General features: G+C 47.4%; 1 protein-coding gene across 12 annotated transcripts in view; it reads right to left on the bottom strand.

Moving 5' to 3' along the window:
• The window catches only part of MEF2D (myocyte enhancer factor 2D), a 145291-nt gene that overhangs the window by 79523 nt on the left and 46534 nt on the right, over positions 1–19234 (bottom strand). Inside the window, exon 1 of one of the 12 annotated variants that reach the window (XM_088659091.1) lies at positions 11710–12110. The exons of the other annotated variants lie outside the window; for them this stretch is intronic. The gene's annotated coding sequence lies outside the window, so the exon portion shown is untranslated. Of the gene's footprint in view, positions 1–11709; positions 12111–19234 lie in introns of those variants that run through there. 12 annotated transcript variants of the gene reach the window in all.

Genomic DNA, 19234 nt, shown 5'->3' with positions numbered 1-19234 from the left:
CAAGAAAGTCCTTCTGCATGCAGCACGTAGTTAGACTGTCAGCCTCACTCTCACAGGAGGCAGAGGTGGCCACCACTTGCATGGCTTTAAAAGAGCATTAGAAAAATTCATGGAGGACAAGGCTATGAGCCATGGAGGCTATGCTCTGCCTCCAAAGTCAGAGGCAGCAATGCTTCTGAATACCAGTTGCTGGAAACCCTAAGGTGGAGAGATGCCTGCAGGTTTCCTACAGGCATTTGGTTGGCCACTGTGAGAACAGGATGATGGACTAGACGGGCCACTGGCCTGATCCAGCAGGTTCTTCTTGTGTTCCAGAGCCAGGGCTGCTTCCCTCCCAGACCCAGTCTTCCCTCACCGTACTTTAATCTAAGCTCCCTTCACTTCCAGGCAAACCTCCAGGGCTCACTTGCCAGGGGTTCGCAGGGTCAGAAGGAAGTAGGCGGAGCAACCCATGTTAATTTTATCTTCCTACAAAAGCAGCTCGTCTCTATACACACTCAAACATCTCTCTCTCCCAGGCAAGCAAGACAAATGATCAGATTTCAAGTACGCATTCTAATCCAGCCAAAAACACTCAAGCAGGATGCAGAGCTAAACTGGTATGGGGTGTGTGTGGCCTGGGGAGAGTCCCAAGGGCCAGGAAGAGGGTCTTGGAGGGCATTCAGCCCCTGGGAGTGAAGTTCCCCATCCCTGTGTGCCGCTCTCCACACACACCCTTTCACTTGTCATCAGGATTGCCCCAGCAAACATGTTTTGAGGACACACTGTAATAATTATGCATTGCAGATCAGAGAGATAAGCCAAGTAGGAGAAGCTTACGGTCTTCTTTACAAAAGAAGAAGCACCACCAAGGGCAACTAGGTTATACATCTTTCCCCAAGAGGTGTCGCCCGGCGGTCAGTCCCCGAGACTTAGACCAGGGGTTCCCAAACTAAGGCCTGGGGGCCGGATGCGGCCCAATCGCCTTCTAAATCTGGCCCGTGGACGGCCTGGGAATCTGCATGTTTTTACATGAGTAGAATGTGTCCTTTTATTTAAAATGCATCTCTGGGTTATTTGTGGGGCTAGGAATTCGTTCATATTTTTTTCAAAATATAGTCCGGCCCCCCACAAGGTCTGAGGGACAGTGGACAGGCCCCCTGCTGAAAAAGTTTGCTGACCCCTGACTTAGACCCTCCAAGGGCCAGTTAATACATTCTGCCTGATCTGGTGGCAAACCTTTTTCCTGAGCTGTGCCACTTCACACTGTGTTGAGATGGTGGACATGTTGAGATGGTGAGCAGTATGAGGGGAAGAGAATGCATGCTTGTGTACATTATAAAAAATAATCTTCTAGCAGATAGAAAACTAGCACGTCAGGAAGGGGGCAAGATGGAACCCCTTCTCCCCCACATGCAAGGAGTTTTAAATAAGGGTGAGCGGTCAAAGGTGCAATCCTCCACCTGCAAATGGACAGCATTATATTTCAGACTTGACACTTAAAGGGGAGGTCCACACTGTATATTTAAAAGCACATCCAATGCTTATTTAGAGCACATGACTTCCCCTAGAAGAATCCTGGGAATTGTAGTTTGTTAAGGCTACTGGCAATTGTAGGTGGAACGACAGTTCCCAGGATTTTGGGGGGAAGTTGGATGCTCAGTCTAAATGGATGGTGTGGATCTGCCCATGATTCTGTTGAATGTGCTGTTAGAGCAACAAACCAATAAGTTAATTCTACAGCAATTCATAACTGCAAAAATACATACATATCAATGCACACCATAAGGACCTGTCTCCTCTCAAATTCACTTCACAACATTACAATCACATACACTATTACTAACCGCTTTATTATATTGACATTCAAGTTCATTGTAAAAGAGCCAGTATATAAAACCAATGGATTTCAAGGTCAATCTTTAGAAATAGCAAAAACCACATCATTTTAAAATCGCTACACAATTTACCACCAGAAACACTGCCTTCCTCAGCTTAGTGCCCTCCAGATGTTTTGGACTACAATTCCCATCAACCCCAACAAGCAGCTGTACTGGCTAAGGATGATGGGAGCTGACATTCAAAACAGCCAAGATGATGTGAGTTTGTGGTCCAAAATGGCAGTGCTGCTTGAGTTCAACGGGAGTTGAGAGTTGGAAATAGCTACTGTATGTTGGTTGGGCTGAAGGAAGCGTATCATCCAAAACATTTGTAAGGCGACCAGGCTTGGATAATCAGGGAACATCATTCATCAATATCCAAAACTCTTCCCATCTGTTGCCATTCTCTCACTCCAGCCCAGCTGCATCCCAAACGTGGCAGAAAGGCAGAGAGTGACCACTCAGCATCACACTCCAAAGAGCAACCCCCTTCCAATCATCTCAGAGGTCCCAAACATAGACTGGTGTCTTCTCCTTCGCGGAAGCCCCAGGTTTTTCATCAGCAAACCAATAAACCAAAAACGAGGAGCACATAAGAACACAAGAAGAGCCTGCTGGATCAGATCAATGGCCCATCCAGTCCAGCAGCCTATTCTCACAGTGGCCAACAAGATGCCTGTGGAAAACTGGTAAGCAGGAAGCAAGCAGGATTCAAGCATATTATTCCCTCACCAACCAGGCTACCTCCCGCATTACGCTTGGGTCCTCTGTGATGTCTCCCCACCAGAAGGGGTTGAAAAAGCAAGCTCTTTGTAAATACCCTGGAATCTGTCACTCACTGGAAACAAAACACACACACACACACATGCACAATAATCCGGGACAGCTGCTGATCAGCTGTGGCAGCCCTCGTACGGAACAGATTTTGCACAGGCGAAAACACATTTTTTAAAAAAGTAAAAGCTGTGTGTATATAGCAAGCCTGCCTCAGTTATTCTCTTGTATTAGAACACAAGGATATGCAGCAAATCTAAAAAAAAATGTGAAGCTGCCTCAGATTCTGTCCCTCTAGGCCAGTGTTGTCTGTTCTGACTGGCAGTAGCTTGGAGGGCCTCAGGTAGAGGCCATTCCCAGCCCTCTTTCCTCTGCCACTAAGCTATGGGCCTTCAAATCCATCTCACCAGCCTGTAATTCATTCGTAATCCATAAAGATAATCAGATGGGGAGTAAGTGCACACACACATACTTTGCTTTTCCAAGGGGTCTGGGCAAAAGTCAGATCCAGTGCAATTAACCTGAGCTTTGAAAAGCAATAGAACTGAAAGAGGAAGTGGGAGAGAGTGCCACTCTTCCAACTTCCTCCTTCGGAAGACCTGATGTATACTGTGTAGGCACAGCCAATCATCTCTGGCGTTTCTGTCCAAGCAGGGCTGACCCTAGAGGGCAAAAAGACCCAGAGTCCCGTCACTCTCACCTTGCACAGAATATCAGAAGCAGCAGGAATGGAAGGAATTCCATTTTGTGGAATGAGCTCCCTGATAAGATTAGGCTGTCACTAACGATAGGGAAAGGACGCAGGTTGCGCTGTGGGCTAAACCACAGAGCCTAGGGCTTGCCGATCAGAAGGTCGGCGGTTCGAATCCCTGTGACGGGGTGAGCTCCCGTTGCTCAGTCCCAGCTCCTGCCAACCTAGCAGTTTGAAAGCACATCAAAGTGCAAGTAGATAAATAGGTACCGCTCCGGCGGGAAGATAAACGAAGTTTCCGTGCGCTGCGCTGGTTCGCCAGAAGCGGCTTTGTCATGCTGGCCACATGACCCGGAAGTTGTCTACGGACAAACGCCAGCTCCCTTGGCCAATAAAGCGAGATGAACGCCACAACCCCAGAGTCGTCAGCGACTGGACCTAACGGTCAGGGGTCCCTTTACCTTTTCACGATAGGGAAGACTTTTGCAAAGGTTAAAGACCTTTCTTTCTTCCTGGTGTTTCCTGGTTATCGCTAATGAGTTCTTTTATAGTTCTGGCTGCTGCAGTTGCTAGAATTGTGTGTTGTGGCTATCTGGATATTTTCGTTTTAATGGTTTTCTTTCTTATTTATTCATTTAATACCCAACCTTTTTCTCCTAGGAGCTCAAGGTGCTGCATCTTCGCCTCCTCATTTAACCCCCACAACAACCATGCAGGGTAAGTTAGGCTGAGAGGCAGGGGCTGGCCCATGGTTAACCAGCAAGCTTCGTGGCTAAGTAGGGGGTTTCAACCCTGGTCTCCCAGGTCCTAATCACTACACCACACTGGCTCTTGTTAACTTCCTTGAGATTTATAAATGAAAAGTGGCATATAATAATAAAGTGGCATATAATAATAAAGTGGCATATAATAATAAAGCAGGAGGAGATTCATGAGTTGCAGCATGGAGTATACAAGGAGTATAGCATCTAGATCAAGGGAAGTAATAGTACCACTGCATTCTGCTCTGGTCAGACCTCACCTGGAGTACTGTGTCCAGTTCTGGGCACCACAGTTGAAGAAGGATACTGACAAGCTGGAACGTGTCCAGAAGAGGGCAACCAAAATGATCAAAGGCCTGGAAACAATGCCTTATGAGGAACGGCTTGGGGAGCTGGGCATGTTTAGCCTGGAGAAGAGATGGTTAAGGGGTGATATGATAGCCATGTTCAAATATATTAAAGGATGCCATATAGAGGAGCGAGAAAGATTATTTTCTGCTGCTCCAGAGAAGCGGACACGGAGCAATGGATTCAAACTACAAGAAAGAAGATTCCACCTAAACATTAGGAAGAACTTCCTGACAGTAAGAGCTGTTCGACTGTGGATTTTGCTGCCAAGCAGAGTCTCCTTCTTTGGAGGTCTTTAAGCAGAGGCTTGACGGCAATCTGTCAGGAATGCTTTGATGGTGTTTCCTGCTTGGCAGGGGGTTGGACTGGATGGCCCTTGTGGTCTCTTCCAACTCTATGATTCTATGATTCCCCTGCCCACTCCCCTTGCAGGGTAAGACAGGTTTCCCAGTGGGCATCTTGTTCAAAGTTCTGGACTTGGCACCAAGCACATGGTGGGGAAATGCCCAATACAATCCTGGATGCAGAAGCTTAAAAGTCCCCATCCTGCATCCACTCTCCTACAGCATATGTTCCAAACAGCCTGTTGTTTCACGCCCTGCAACTGGTGGGAGAATATTTTGAACTGTTGATAACATATCTCAAGAGCACTGTGTTTCTTCTTGCATAGCTTTAACCCAGAAAACTGTTTTCTGTCAGCAGAGACTGACTGGGCTGTTGCTAATTCAACAAAGGCAACAGACAAAGATGGAGAGGAGCCTCCAACATTGCTTCAGATCCCACTTGGCTGATCAGTTTGGGGTGGATGTGCTTCTTCTTATAATTCAACTGGTGTTAGGAATTGTTCAAATGTACTGTTTTAATACATCTTACGAAAAATTACTGTAACGGTGAGGAACCTTTTTCAGCCCAAGGGCCTCATTCCCTCTTGTCAAAGCTTTGGAGGTCCACATGTCAGTGGTAGGTGGGGCCAGAGGCAAAAGTGGGTGTGGCAATAGATGTGACAGAAGCCTGACAAGCAAGAGTCAGCTCCCTACACTTCCCCATCTTCAATTCAGGAAAACAAAAGGCATGGAGGGATATGGTCTGAGGAGAATCTAAAGGGGCCAATAGAGAGGCCTGGAGGGCCACATTTGGGGGACACTTATGTTCCTCACCCTTAAATTACTGTAAGCTGCTTTAGACCAAGGATTGATGGGTCAGACAATTTTCTATCAATTTTTGCAAGTCTTTATTTTATAAGTCCATTCTGTTCCATGGCAGCATGAATCTGATAGCTTTTTATTTATTTATTTATTTAAAAAACTCCCCACAATACTTTAAATGCATACTTAAATATGTGTTTCATCACAAAATGCACATCTAAGCATGCTTTTAACCTCAACACATGCATTTCTAAAGATATTTAATATAAAATGCATACTTTATGACTTTTACTACAAGAACTGCAATACAAAATGCACAAAATTGAAAAGTGGATCACATTATGGTCCTTTTTCTCAGTCCAGGAAGTACAAATTAGGTCAGTTGGCTTAAAAATGTGCCACCCCTGGTTTGGACACATTTACAGTATAGGGGTGTGTGCCTCTGTATTGTAATAAAAGCATAAATAAATGCAGCTCAGACAGTGATCCACTGTACAAGAACTGGGGGTGTTACAAGCATGACCCTCTTTTCCTTTACAAAATCATGAAGGGCAAAGTATTTAACCTGACCCTTCTGGGACCCGACACAGCCTCAGAACATCATGATCTGCCTTATATCAAGTCATCTACTTATTCACGCAGCACATAGGTAGACTGTGGAACTCTCTCCCACAGGAGGCAGTGATGGTCATCAACTTGCATGGATTTAAAAAAGGACCGGACAAATTCATGAAAGCTAAAGGCTATCAATGGCTACTGGCCCCCAATAGCTATGCTCTGCCTCCACTTTCGGAGGCAGTAAATGCTTCTGAATATCAGTTGCCGTAAACCACAGGAAGGAAGAGGGCTCTCATGCTCGAGTCCTGCTTGCGGGTTTCCTACAGGTATCTGGTTAGCCACTTTGAGAACAGGATGCTGGACTAGATGGGCCATGGGCCTGATACAACAGGAATCTTACTATGTTCGTATATTTGTTCTCTGTCCTCCGCCCTCCTTCTACATCTGCTCCCTCTCTCCAACCCCCACCCCACCCCACCCACACAAATGAAACACAGGCCAATTTGGGGGGGGGCATGGGGGGCGACGACAAGGAGAGAACCACAAAGGAACCCTGGCTAAAATACTTATAACATGCAAGGCTTGTGAAACTTCACATCAAGCAAAGAAGAGGCACTGGCAGGGGTCACACTGCAATGTATGTGGGGAGGGTCATCACCCAGTTTTGCACGCAGCACCCATATTATCTCAGGCCTGTGGCCACAAATGTTGCAATGAAGGAGGGGGGGTCTAAGGGTGTATGTGAGGTGTGGGGGCAGAGGAATCCATTCAGAAATGGTCGACAACCTAAATCAGACTTCACCCACCTGACACCAGATGTTTAGGACTCCTATCCCCCCCCCCAGCTGAAGACTGACGGATTAGACAACAGTATTGGAAATGGGGAAAAGACTTAGCTGGACCACTAATCCATTTGGCTCAGTGCTGCTCATGCTAACTGACAGCAACTGTCCAGTGTTTCCAGGCAGGGGACCTTCCCAGGCTTATCTGGAGATGTCAGGAACCGAACCTGCAATAGGGTTGCCAGACTCAATAGAGGACAGGACTTCTGTGCCTTTAATTGCCCTGCTCTCTTTTGAGTCTGTAAACCTTAGAGAGAAACCAGCAGACCCTTTGTTTAATTTCCAAGCAAAGGGTCTGCTGGTTTCTCTTTTAAGGTTTCCAGGCTCAAAAGAGAGCAGGGCAATTAAAGGCACAGAAGTCCTGTCCTCTATTGAGTCTGGCAACCCTAACCTGCAACCTTCTTCGTGGAAAGCAGATGCTCTACCATGGGCTTTCAGGTTGCTACTTCCTTACATACCCCTTGACAGGGACATGAAGAGGCCAAGTTATTGTCTGAAGGTGCACGAGGTTCCCGCTTTGCTAAAGTTAAGCAGGCCCAGTCTGATCGGAGCCTAGATGGGAGACAGTCTGGGAACCATGTATGAAATAAATAAATCAGTTAATTAATTAATTAACATGCACTGTTTTGGGTTCCACGGTGGAAGAAAGGCCGCATGCAAAATGAACAAATAACTTCCAACGTTTCACAGACCAAAAACTGGGCATCCTTATTCTCACCGCAAGGAATTTCCCCATCATCTCATATTCCTGAAGGCTCCAACTGCTATATGCTTTTGTATCCATTTACTTTGCAGTAGCACTATTTCCAAAAGCAAGAAGAAGAAGAAGAAGAAGAAGAAGAAGAAGAAGAAGAAGAAGAAGAAGAAGAAGAAGAAGAAGAAGAAGAAGAAGAAGAAGACGACGACTTTTGGCTAAAGATACATTTGGAAAACAGACTCTCTACAATCTGTTATCAACAGTTACTTTTAGCAGTTACACAGGTGAACTTTGCCAGTGTGTGAAAAATGGCAGGCTGTGTGAGATACGCAGGTGCTACATGCACTCAAGACAAGCTGCCTCCGCCCCCCACAGTTCATATACTGAACTTCTATAGGCTTAACACATGGGTAGGCAAACTAAGGCTCGGGGGCCGGATCCGGCCCAATCGCCTTCTAAATCCGGCCCGCAGACGGTCTGGGAATCAGCGTGTTTTTACATGAGTACAATGTGTCCTTATATTTAAAATGCATCTCTGGGTTATTTGTGGGGCCTGCCTGGTGTTTTTACATGAGTGGAATGTGTGCTTTTATTTAAAATGCATCTCTGGGTTATTTGTGGGGCATAGGAATTCGTTCATTTCCCCCCAAAAAAATAGTTCGGCCCCCCACAAGGTCTGAGGGACAGTGGACTGCTGAAAAGGTTTGCTGACATAACGCCAGGGACCAGAAAACGGACCCTGTTTCTTGTAAGAAGGTGTTTCTTGTAGGAAGGCCCTGTCCACACACTACAAACTGAATTAGTTTGATGCCACTTTGGTCAGGCAGGCATAGTGTGTGTGTCCCCCTTGCCCAAAGAATCCTGGGAATTCTAGTCTTGCAAAGGTGCTGTTGTTCTCCATTTACAGATATCTGGCAACTTCACAAGCTACTTCTCCCAGTTGGGGTGGGGGGAGAAAACTGCCAGGCATCTGGTGGCACCTTTTAACCTACCAAATATATTATTTCCAGGGGAGTAGCTGCACTCATCTTTTGTGCAACAAAAACAACAGAGTGTCTTGTGGCACCTTAAAGACTAACAAATAAATTTGTTAAAGGCTAACTAACAAATTTGTTAATGGTTCCCCAAGGTACTTTTTGCTGTTAAAAGTTACCATAGAACTCATCTGACAAAACAGGCTCTGGCCCCATCACAGCTTAAGGTAAAGGTAAAGGGACCCCTGACCATTAGGTCCAGTCGTGACCGACTCTGGGGTTGCGCGCTCATCTCGCATTATTGGCCGAGGGAGCCGGCGTATAGCTTCCAGGTCATGTGGCCAGCATGACAAAGCTGCTTCTGGCAAACCAGAGCAGCACATGGAAACACCGTTTACCTTCCCGCTGTAGCGGTTCCTATTTATCTACTTGCATTCTGACGTGCTTTCGAACTGCTAGGTTGGCAGGAGCTGGGACCAAGCAACGGGAGCTCACCCCGTCACAGGGATTCGAACCGCCGACCTTCTGATCGGCAAGCCCTAGGCTCAGTGGTTTAACCACAGCGCCACCTGGGTCCCTGGTAAATGGTTATTTTACTCATGTAAATGGTTATTTTACTCATGTAAAAATAACCTGGCTCCGGCCCCATCACAGCTTACACCCCAATAAATCTGTTCATCTTTCAAATGCCACAGGGCAGTTGGTTGCCTCTGCTTCAGCAAATGAGTGATTAAACAAGGTGAGACACGGGAGATCCAGGACCAATTCTCCAGGTCTTTCCTTTAAAAAGAAACAAAATGCAGGTGGGAAGGAATTGGATCAGGGACACAGCACTGTGCGGGAGGGGTATGAGAGCAGGAGGTAATAACTCGTTCTCCCTGCACAGTTCTCCCTCTCAATAATCTAAATACACACATTGTTGGTTAGTATTTGTCCCATCAGGAGAGTTATAGTTATACCTGTAAGCTGTCCCAAGAAGGGCAGAACAGGAGACTGTAAATTAGAAACATAAGGAACCAAGAACCCCCAACCAACTTTTCTTCTTCTTCCTCTTCCAAAATTGTCTAGTTTGGCCCCCCCCCCTTACAATGAATCAGCCTTTTGACCCACCTAACCTAATATTTTGAGCTCCAGTCTCCTCCAATCCAGATGTTCGGGACTACAAATGCCATCAGCCCCAGCCAGTGCTGACTGGACCTGATGGGATGAGAGCTGTAGTTCCAAACATCTGGAGGGACCCAGGGTTGGGGAAGGCTGCTCTCCTCTGACTGGCAGCGTGTCTCCAATGTCTCCAGCTGAGAAAGGGTCTTTCTGATACATCATCAGCTATTATTCCATCCCTTCAGATGCTGCCAGCGACTGAACCTGGGACCTTTGCAGGTGCTCTACTGAGCAACGGTTTAAGTCTATTAGTTAGAATATGCTCACATCAGTCACTCCATGCTGCTGATTTTTTTCTTCAATTCAATTCCCGAAAAACACACACACTTTTCCAAAGGCATTTAGCGTTCCGCGTTCAGCTCCAGGCATCTCAGTTCAATAAAAGGGCATGGACAAATCTGGAAGGATTCAGCGAAGCTACAGAAGGTTTTGAGAAGAAAAAGATGACCGATGAAGCAAAGTCAGGACTGCCCAGTGAACTAGACACTAGCCTCCCAGTTCTGGGCTCTGCCTCACTCCCTACTTCTCTGCTTCCAACTTGAAAAACCTCAAGCAGAGCAGGTCCAAGTGGCAAGAAATGCAAATTGTTGAAGGGTGCTGGAGTCCCACTGGGGTTGCCATTACCCAGCCTAGCTTTGATCTCAGGGTTCTGTTCTTTGTTGAAAACAACCCCATAAAAGTTCTGATGGAAACTGCAAAGTATTTTAGAGTTCTACATGATAGGCAAACTTCAGTTTTGGGGGGGATTTATTATTATATTATAAATGTGAGATCCACCACCCTGGTGCAAAAACCCAACAACACACCATACACTTAAGATTTCCTCTTCCCTCCCCACTTTTTCCTTTTGTATCATGTCCTTTGGATTGTGAGCCTGAGGACAGGGGCTGTCTCATGCCTTTAAAGGATGTACAGTGCTTTAGGAAATTTGATGTGCTCTTACAAATATAATAATGATAATAGAATATTGAGCCCTGGAATTTGTTTTGTGTACAAGAACTGAGATGAGCTTCCAGTCGTTCTATATGAAAACCCACTCCTGGTTACCCCAATTTCTTCATTTCAGCAGTATAATTTAGGATGGGTGCTCAACAACTGGAGACAATTCCATACCACCGCTGTAATTGCCAGTAGGATTCAATTGCACACCGGCAAAATGCACTTGAAAGTGTTGGGTTGAAGTTTGCTTGACATTGTATAACCTCCCCACAAACAAACCAGAATGAATATGCAATATGCAGCCTGCTTCTTATACAAACAAATACAGTAAGGGGAAAGAGAGCAAGCAGTCTGCGAGTCAGAAACCTAGGAGTCACACAGAACCCTTCCAGCAAAACCCAGATCAACCTTCGCCCTGAAAAATACACGATCGGTGTGCGATCCCCACCAGCTAGGCCTAGAAGCAACAGGAAAAAACCCCAGGCAAAAACAAAACAAAACAAAAAAGTTGCGAGAAAAGCGGCCCCGAGTTCTCTCCGGCCCCGCACCACCTTAAACAGCCGTCTCCAAACCGCCACGCAGCCAGCAGGAGAACGCGCCCTCCCCCACGAGCAGCACACGCCTCGGCAGGCTCTATTTTGGGAATTGCCAAAAATAAAAAAGATCCAAAAATAAATAAAGAAATCCGTCGGAAAAAGTGGATCTGAACAGGAAAAAGCGCACAATGGTTTGAGTGCGCGCCCAAGAGCCGGGCCAAGAGGGGAGCTTGGGGGTCCCGGCTGAACTTCCCCCGAATGCTACCCCTCGCTTGGAAAGGGGGCGGGGGGGGGGGCCGGGAGGCTACCTCTGCGGTTCGCGGTTCAAGCCAAGCCCGCCGGATCCCTCCCTCCCTCCCGGCCCTGCGGAGGAGCGGCTAATTTTAGCTCTCCAGCGGAAAGACTGAAGCGCAGCGGGACTCACGGCGCGGGGCGGAGACGCGCGGGTGGCGGCGGCCTTTCTTTCCACGTCTGCGCCTCGACGGCCCTGGATCGGGTCCGAGAGGCTATTGCGGGAGCAATTCGGGCAAGGCTCAGGCGCGCTCGGCTCTCGCCCTCCCTCCAAAGGCCAGCCTCGCCTCTCTCTCCTTCCTTGGCCCAGACCCTGCCCCGGGATGATGGCCCGGCCGGGGCTGACTGAAGGGCAGCGACAGCTGCAGCGCCGCAGAGCGAGAGGCGAGGAGCGCACGCGGGCAGGACGTGAGGGGGGGGGGGTGTTGGAGCAGCTGCCCGAAGCCAGCCGGGGCTCTCTCGCTTCCTTTGTGGCCGAGAGGAGGAGGGGGAGGGAGGGAGGGAAGGCGCGCGCGTGTGCATGAGCCGGGTGGAAATTTGGCCGCCCTCTGGCTTTGGCAGGACGGCTCCCCCCCCCCGAAAGGGATCTTGACATTTTGGTGGGCGGGGTGGGAGAGGCGGACTCGTGGAGAGATGGATCCTGGCCGGAATGTTTCGATTCCAGCGCACAGAAAAACCCGTTGCAAAATCAGGGGTGCCCTGCTAGATCAGGCCAAGGGTCCATCTAGCATCCTGTTCTCACATCCTGTTCTCACAGGGGCAAACAGGGACCCAGAACCAAGCGCACTCTCCGCTTGCGGGGCTTCCAGCAACTAATATTCAGAAGCGTCTCCTCAATGAATGAGTCCAGACCTCTATTAATAGAACCGTTAATATTAATTAATTAATTAATTAATTATTAATTAATTATCTATTAATAGCAATCTATTAATAACAGCCACTCAAGTTGGTGGCCATCACCACCTCCTGCAGGAGTTCCAAAGTTTAACTATGTGCTGAGTGAAGTTCTTTCTTTTATCTGTACTTCATCTTCCACCATTCAGCTTCATTGGACGTCCACCAGTTCTAGTGCCATGAGAGGGGGAAATTACAAAAAAAGGATGCCCTTTCTCCATGCACACTCAGAAAACGAAAGGGGGGTGAGCTGCACTTAAACAACACACCTGCTGCGATTCCACCCAAACACACCACAGTATGTCAAAAGGATATGCATTGTTTTTTTCTTAAATAACCTGTGCCATTATCTAAAAGGGGAGGCTATGGAGGAGCGGGGGGGGGGGGAGAGCAGCTTTCATTACCAAACATCAAGGAATCCTCTTGGGGTGGCTATTGGATGTGGGATCGGGGACATTATTGTGTTTTGGCATTTCTATTCATCCCTCGTTGGCAAATTCCAGGTGGTGGTACTTTGCGAATTATTGCTCTGCTTCATGACATTTATGTTAGGCCAGGCACCCCCAAACTGCGGCTCTCCAGATGTTTTGGCCTACAACTCCCATGATCCCTAGCTAACAGGACCAGTGGTAGGGGAAGATGGGAATTGTAGTCCAAAACATCTGGAGGGCCGAAGTTTGAGGATGTCTGTGCTAGGCTATATCACACAGATCAGTGTTGTCCTCCAACACTGAATGCTGTATACTCCACCCCTGTATACTGAAGACACCCATCTCTTAGTTCCCTTTTTCATCAAATTCAGGGGATGCTGTTGGAAATTATGAACCAATGCTCAGCCAATAAGCTGAAACCCAGCCATGATAAGATGGAGATGCTGTGGGTAGGTGCTTTGTCCAATTTAGGAAACAGCTGTGCAGCATGTTCTCAAAAGTGTTTCATCCAGACTTGCTATTAAGACTCTCTCTCTATAGACCCCAGTAGCCCATGGGGTCACGAAGAGTCGGACACGACTAAACGACTAAACAACAACAAGCCTTGTTGGCACAAAGCACCTTTCAGCAGCTTAGGTTGGTGTGCCATCTATGGACTATCCCAGATGAAGATAGCCTCCCATAGTATCCATGCTTGGAAATATGCTTTGACTACTGCAACATATCCAATGTGGGACTGCCCTTGAAGACTATGCTGAAATTGTAAGTTAAAACAAAAAGTAGTGGTGAGGCCTTTGAGACTGGCTGCATCAGATGCGTCACATCAGCCCTGAAAGGGTGCCACTGGAGGATGAAAAGATGTTATGTGGGTGCAGAAGCCTCTGACCTATATGTGGCTGGAATGTAAAGGTAAGAATCACATCCATTTCCCCAGCCATATTTTGGCACGTGGCCTTTGGGCTGAGCAAGTTCCATATCCCTGCATTAAAGGAACTCGGGTGCTACTGCTGGGAAAATCCCCACCCACAACCAGCCAATCAGACCATTCTGGAGCCAATGGGGCTAGAGATGTCTGTTATCTCAGTGCTTCTGGCATTCCTATGATTTGCATCTCATTCATTTCCTTGGAGCAGGAAGAGCTCTCCAGTTGCCTCCAGGGGTGGGAAACCTCTGGTTCTCCAAATGTTGCTGGACTCCAGCTCCCAGCAGCCAGCATGGCCAATGGTTGGGGGTTATTATGGAAGTTTGGAGTCCAACTTCAAACGTCGGCTTGTTAAAGCAGACAGTGGTTAAGATTAACCACCGTTTAAGGTTTGAGCATGGGTCACTTGTGTCTTTTGTTCTAAGGGCCGTTACAGGCTGAAGGCTTAATTTCAGTTTTTCCGATGACTTTCTGCTTGTGGTTTTATGGTTGTGAATTATACGAACCACTTAAAGAGATTTTGTTATATTAAGCGTCATACAAGTTATTAAAATGAATGAAATTAGCCCAGGTGTTCCACCGTCCCCATTGTACAAGAAATTAAAATATCAATGCTTTCGCTCCTGACCTTGCAGGCCGAACATTAACAAAAAATGACTTGGTTGAACAATTTGCATTTCAAATGCATCGAGTCTCAAATACCTTCCACATACACCCCACCCCCCACCCCAGTCTTAAAACCATCATGAACTTAAGATGCCCACATTTGCAGCGCTGGGTTCATTTTCATGTGTATATATATTTTATGTTCCCTCCTATTGATTTCTGAACAGCAGAATGTACATTACACAAAACCAAAAACCTTTATTAAATTAAAAAGAAAGAAAGAAATAGTTTTCCCAGTACTCTGCATGCCACAAATCTCATTACAGACGGAAAAGATGCTAGCATTTACGGTAAGGGCATTAAAACAAGGATATAAATTACAACATGAAGGAAAATATATATTTATATAAAATGTGCCCATACATTTCTCTAACTTCACCGCCCCTCCTTTACCTTACTCCCTCAGTTTTCTTGAAAGTCATGAAGATAGCTTTAGGAACAACCTGGAGAGCCAGCATGGTATAGTGGTTAGAGTATTGGACTAGGACCTGGCCCCAATTCAGCTATGCAGCTTGCTGGGTGACCTGGGAACAGTCACTGCCTCTGAGCCTGACTTACCTCACAGGGTTGTTGTGAGGATAAGATATGGTAGGGTTGCCATATCTTGAAGAGCAAAAGAGAGGACAGCCCAAGCTGCTGCCAGCCCGAGCCAGGGAGAGAGGCACGCGGGTGCACAGGGCTGCTGCCGTGCCCACACGCCTCTTTCCCCAGCTCAGGCTGGCAGTAGCTGCAGCGTGCTGATCAGCCTGAGCCACCCAAGGCTGAAAACCCCCAGACATTTCCTTTAAAATGTAAAAATCTGTCCAGGTGGGCCCCCAAAAGAGGGCATGTCCAGGTTTCCCCGGACTTATGGCAACCCTGAGACATGGAGGAGGAGAAAATCAGTAGGGTTTTGCTCTCAAATCACCACTGGATTTCTCTCATACAAAAGTGGAAATGGTGCAAAAAGTCACATTAGGAGTGGGATTCATGCAGGCTCGATTCTTGCGGGTTTTACGTCATCATAAAAGTGAATCACAGAAACCTGGCAGATTCAGAAATCAGATCAGGCAAGGGGAAAGGGGAAAGGGGAAGCACCCCCCACCCCATGCTGAACGGTAGCCAATCAAGTACAGTGGCCCCTCAACTTACGAATGACTCGACTTTCATAGGTTTCGACTTATGAACAGGTCAAATGGCCGCACGCTTAGGAATTTTTCTACATCCGAACAGAAACCGTTGGTGGCTTTAAATGTGGTTTCCTCGACTTACGAATTTTTCCGAATATTTTTTTTCCTATGGGAAGCCGCGTTTCGACTTATGAGCTTTTCGACCTGTGAATGTGCATTCGGAACGGATTAAGTTCGTAAGTCGAGGGACCACTGTACATGCAGAGGCCGATGGGCAATTCCTATCAGGATCAGGACTGGATCAGTCTGGAGTGCTGAACCAGCATGGGTTAGGGGTTAAAGTGTGGAGCCAGGACTTTGGAGACCAGTGTTCCAATTCCCAGCTCAGCCACAAATCTTGCTGGGTGAGCCATGGGCCAGTATTAATCTCTCAGCCTAACCTACCTCAGAAGGTTACAGGTAGGTAGCCATGTTGGTCATACCAAAATAAAAACTTAGTTGGTCTTTAAGGTGCTACTGAAGGAATTTTTTTATTTTACCTCAGAAGGTGTTTATGTTAGCCGTCTGACCAGTAAAATCACATTCCAGTGGGCTTCCCTGGGGTCCAAAAACCAAGGCTGCCTACTTGGACTGGGCCACTTCTTTCCCCACACTGGTTCTGCTCAGGGAGGTCAATATTTCCACAATCAAAATCAGCAGTCCTCATTGGGCAGGGAAGTAACAGTCTCATTCTCTTTATTTTCAAGGTTTTGGAGCTGAAACATTAAAGTTGTGGGCCGGCAGTCTCCTGAGATGGGAACCTCAGATAGCATCAGTGATGGTATCTGACAGATCATGAGGGTGGGGTGGGAGGGAGGGAGGGGGCAGAGAGAATTTCCCAGTAGCCACTAACGGCCAAAAGCCTGGGAACATGAATTCCCTCAGATCCTGACCATGCCTGTGTCCTGCTCCCTGGGAGCTTCTCACCACCCCCCTGACCCAAGGAAGCACAATTTTCTTATTTTTATTTCAGGCATCTGTATGCCAAATAGCCAAATTCTCAGGGTGGCTTAGGCCGAGATTAACATCAGGGTTGCAGTATATGCAATAAAACAGGTCAACAATCTCTTATATACCCAACCGGGAGGGGAAAAGAGATTCCTCCCACCTCCCAAACTCCACCCTGCCTTTCCTTTTCTGTGCAAAGCAAAAGAAGCCCAGAGACACTGAAAAGGTTGCCAACTTTCACTCTTTTGCCTCAGTTCCTGTGGTGGTAACAACAAGCAGATGTGGAGACACCGTTTCTTTATTTCTTTATTTATTGCACTTATTTCCCACCTTTTCAACATGGAGTTCAAGGTGGCACACATTGTTCTCCCTCTCCTCAATTAATCCCCACACCAACCCTGTGAAGTAGGTTAGGCAGAGAGGCTGTGACTGGCCCCAAGTCACATCCAGTGAGCTTCACAGCCAAATGGGTATTTGAACCCTGGTCTCTCTGACCGTAGCCTGAAACTCTAACCACTACCCCACACTGACTCTATTGGTGAGGCTTTTTCCTGGCATGGAGGTGAAGCAATGAGAACAAGTTCCTCCCACTTAATTTTGGGGAGCGGCTGTCTGGAACAGCACAAGACAGAAGTGGGGAAGCACAGACTTGGGAGGCAAATGTGCCCCCCAGGTATCCTTATCTGGCCCTCACAACTTTCCCCATGCTACACCCCTCACCGGACCTGATTCACCCCCTCCTCAAGTGTTCCCCCCCCCTTGTTGCATCATGCCTCTGAACTCCAGATAATGCCTCTTGCTTCCTTGGGTGGAAGATAGGGAGGGGCCTGCAGATGTAGGCAGAAACTAGCCTGCTAGCAAAGGCAGATTTAGGGGAAGACAACCAGCTTTGTCGCACTGGGGCCCTTGGAAGGTTGCCCAGAAGAGAATGCAGCCCTAGGGCTGAAATAAAAGTTCCCCAACCCCGGCATAGGAGCGGGGCTAGCAAAATGAATTGGCAGCTCTGGATGCTTGAGCTAAATTGCAGAAAAACCAGAAGCTGACAACTCGGGTGGAACTTTCCCTCCTACAAAAAGGGGGTGAAAGCACAAGAAACCTTTTCCCTCTCTCATGGCATAGATCTCCTCAGGCCAATGAGAGTTATAGTTCAGAACTGCTAGGGGGCACCAGGTTGGTGAAGGCTGGATGAAGACACTCATCCTCTTGAGTTCTATGGTTCTCCTCTGTGAGGCCCGTGGGCTTGCCAGCCCTTACTTGAACCAGTCTGCAGTCCCTTGTCCGTCTGCCCCTTCTCAAAAGAGGAATAGGTCCGTACCTAAAAATACAGGCCAGGAACTGGTCCTTCACCCTTAGTCCATCTCCAAAGGGATGATTCCCTTTGAAGCCTGTTCTTTGTGGGTGCCTCCGGACCATGGCCCAGCCTGAGTAGAGCATGCCACAAGGTGTCAATGACATGCTTCTGCTCTATTTGGGCAAGGGAGCAGCTGGCACAAGTGGGTGGGCTCTTGTCAGCAAAAGTTCTTGGCGCAGTAAATCAGTTGGCCTTTCAGGTGCCCGAAGACCCTTTGTTGCCTTGTTCCCTTTCCAACTGGCGTTGAGCAGAGCAGAACTCTCTCTCTCTCTCTCTCTCTCTCTCTCTCTCTCTCTCTCTCTCTCTCTCTCTCTCTCTCTGTGTGTGTGTGTGTGTGTGTGTAATTACCAAAAAAGAAGAGAAAGCATTAGCAATGGAAAATGCCTTTGCCATCAGCCTGCATCAGAGCCTGGAGCGTGAGGCACCCAATTCCTACAGACAACAGGAGCTGCAAAAGTTTCCCCGGCCCTTCTGGAACAACCAAGTAATCTCCTTAGCGCTAATCGATAAGGCATGGCCAGGGTGAAGTGCCAGCCCTAATCTTACTTGTCAAACAGAAGGTGGCAAAGAATTAACCCCGCCTGGCCTTTTGTGCGCCTTGTTTATAGGACACGTTTGGCTTCTATTTTATTTTTTATTTACAACTTAGGGTGGGGAGAAGACGGTTGCTTTTCGCAGCAAGCAGTTCCAATGAAAAGGCCTAACAGCAAACCATACAAGTATGCTCTCCCTTCCCCAAAAAAACAATAGACACACGCGTGCGCACACACAGCCTAAGGCACTCAAGCTAACCAAGGTCACACCAGGTCAGCTGTTCCCTTCGTGGAGGATAGAAGAGGGCTGGCGACGGGTGGCACGGAGGTGAATTAAAGCAGCAGTGCCGCGACAGCAGCTTGCGCTACCACCACTCCTCAGCATCCCCATCTTTCCATGCTGGACTAACTTGGCTGGTCACGCATCACCAACAAACACAACAGATTTGCATAAAATATGCACAGGCTAATTTATCATGCACTGCTGCAGATTTAGGCTGTGTACATACACAATGTACCTTTGGAGCACATTCGAATCGCATTCTTTCCTCTCAAAAAATTATGCGCTCTTTAAAGTACAGTGTGTCTACGCAGCCTCAGAAATAATTGCTCTCGTTTAAATAGAGACACATCTCATGGTATGGAGAAAGAGTGATCAGGTGAGCTGTATGCAGGACTACAGTCTGCTGTCCGGGAGGTGTTCATTATGATGATTATTTGTTTATATGCCACATAATGAGCCAAATGGTTTACAAGTGAGTGTGT

This window comes from Zootoca vivipara, chromosome 16 (genome assembly GCF_965207765.1).
Source record: "Zootoca vivipara chromosome 16, rZooViv2.hap1.1, whole genome shotgun sequence".
Lineage (NCBI taxonomy): Eukaryota > Metazoa > Chordata > Lepidosauria > Squamata > Lacertidae > Zootoca > Zootoca vivipara.
Note: the sequence above shows the minus strand (reverse complement) of the source record. Positions and strands in the feature narration are given on the sequence as shown.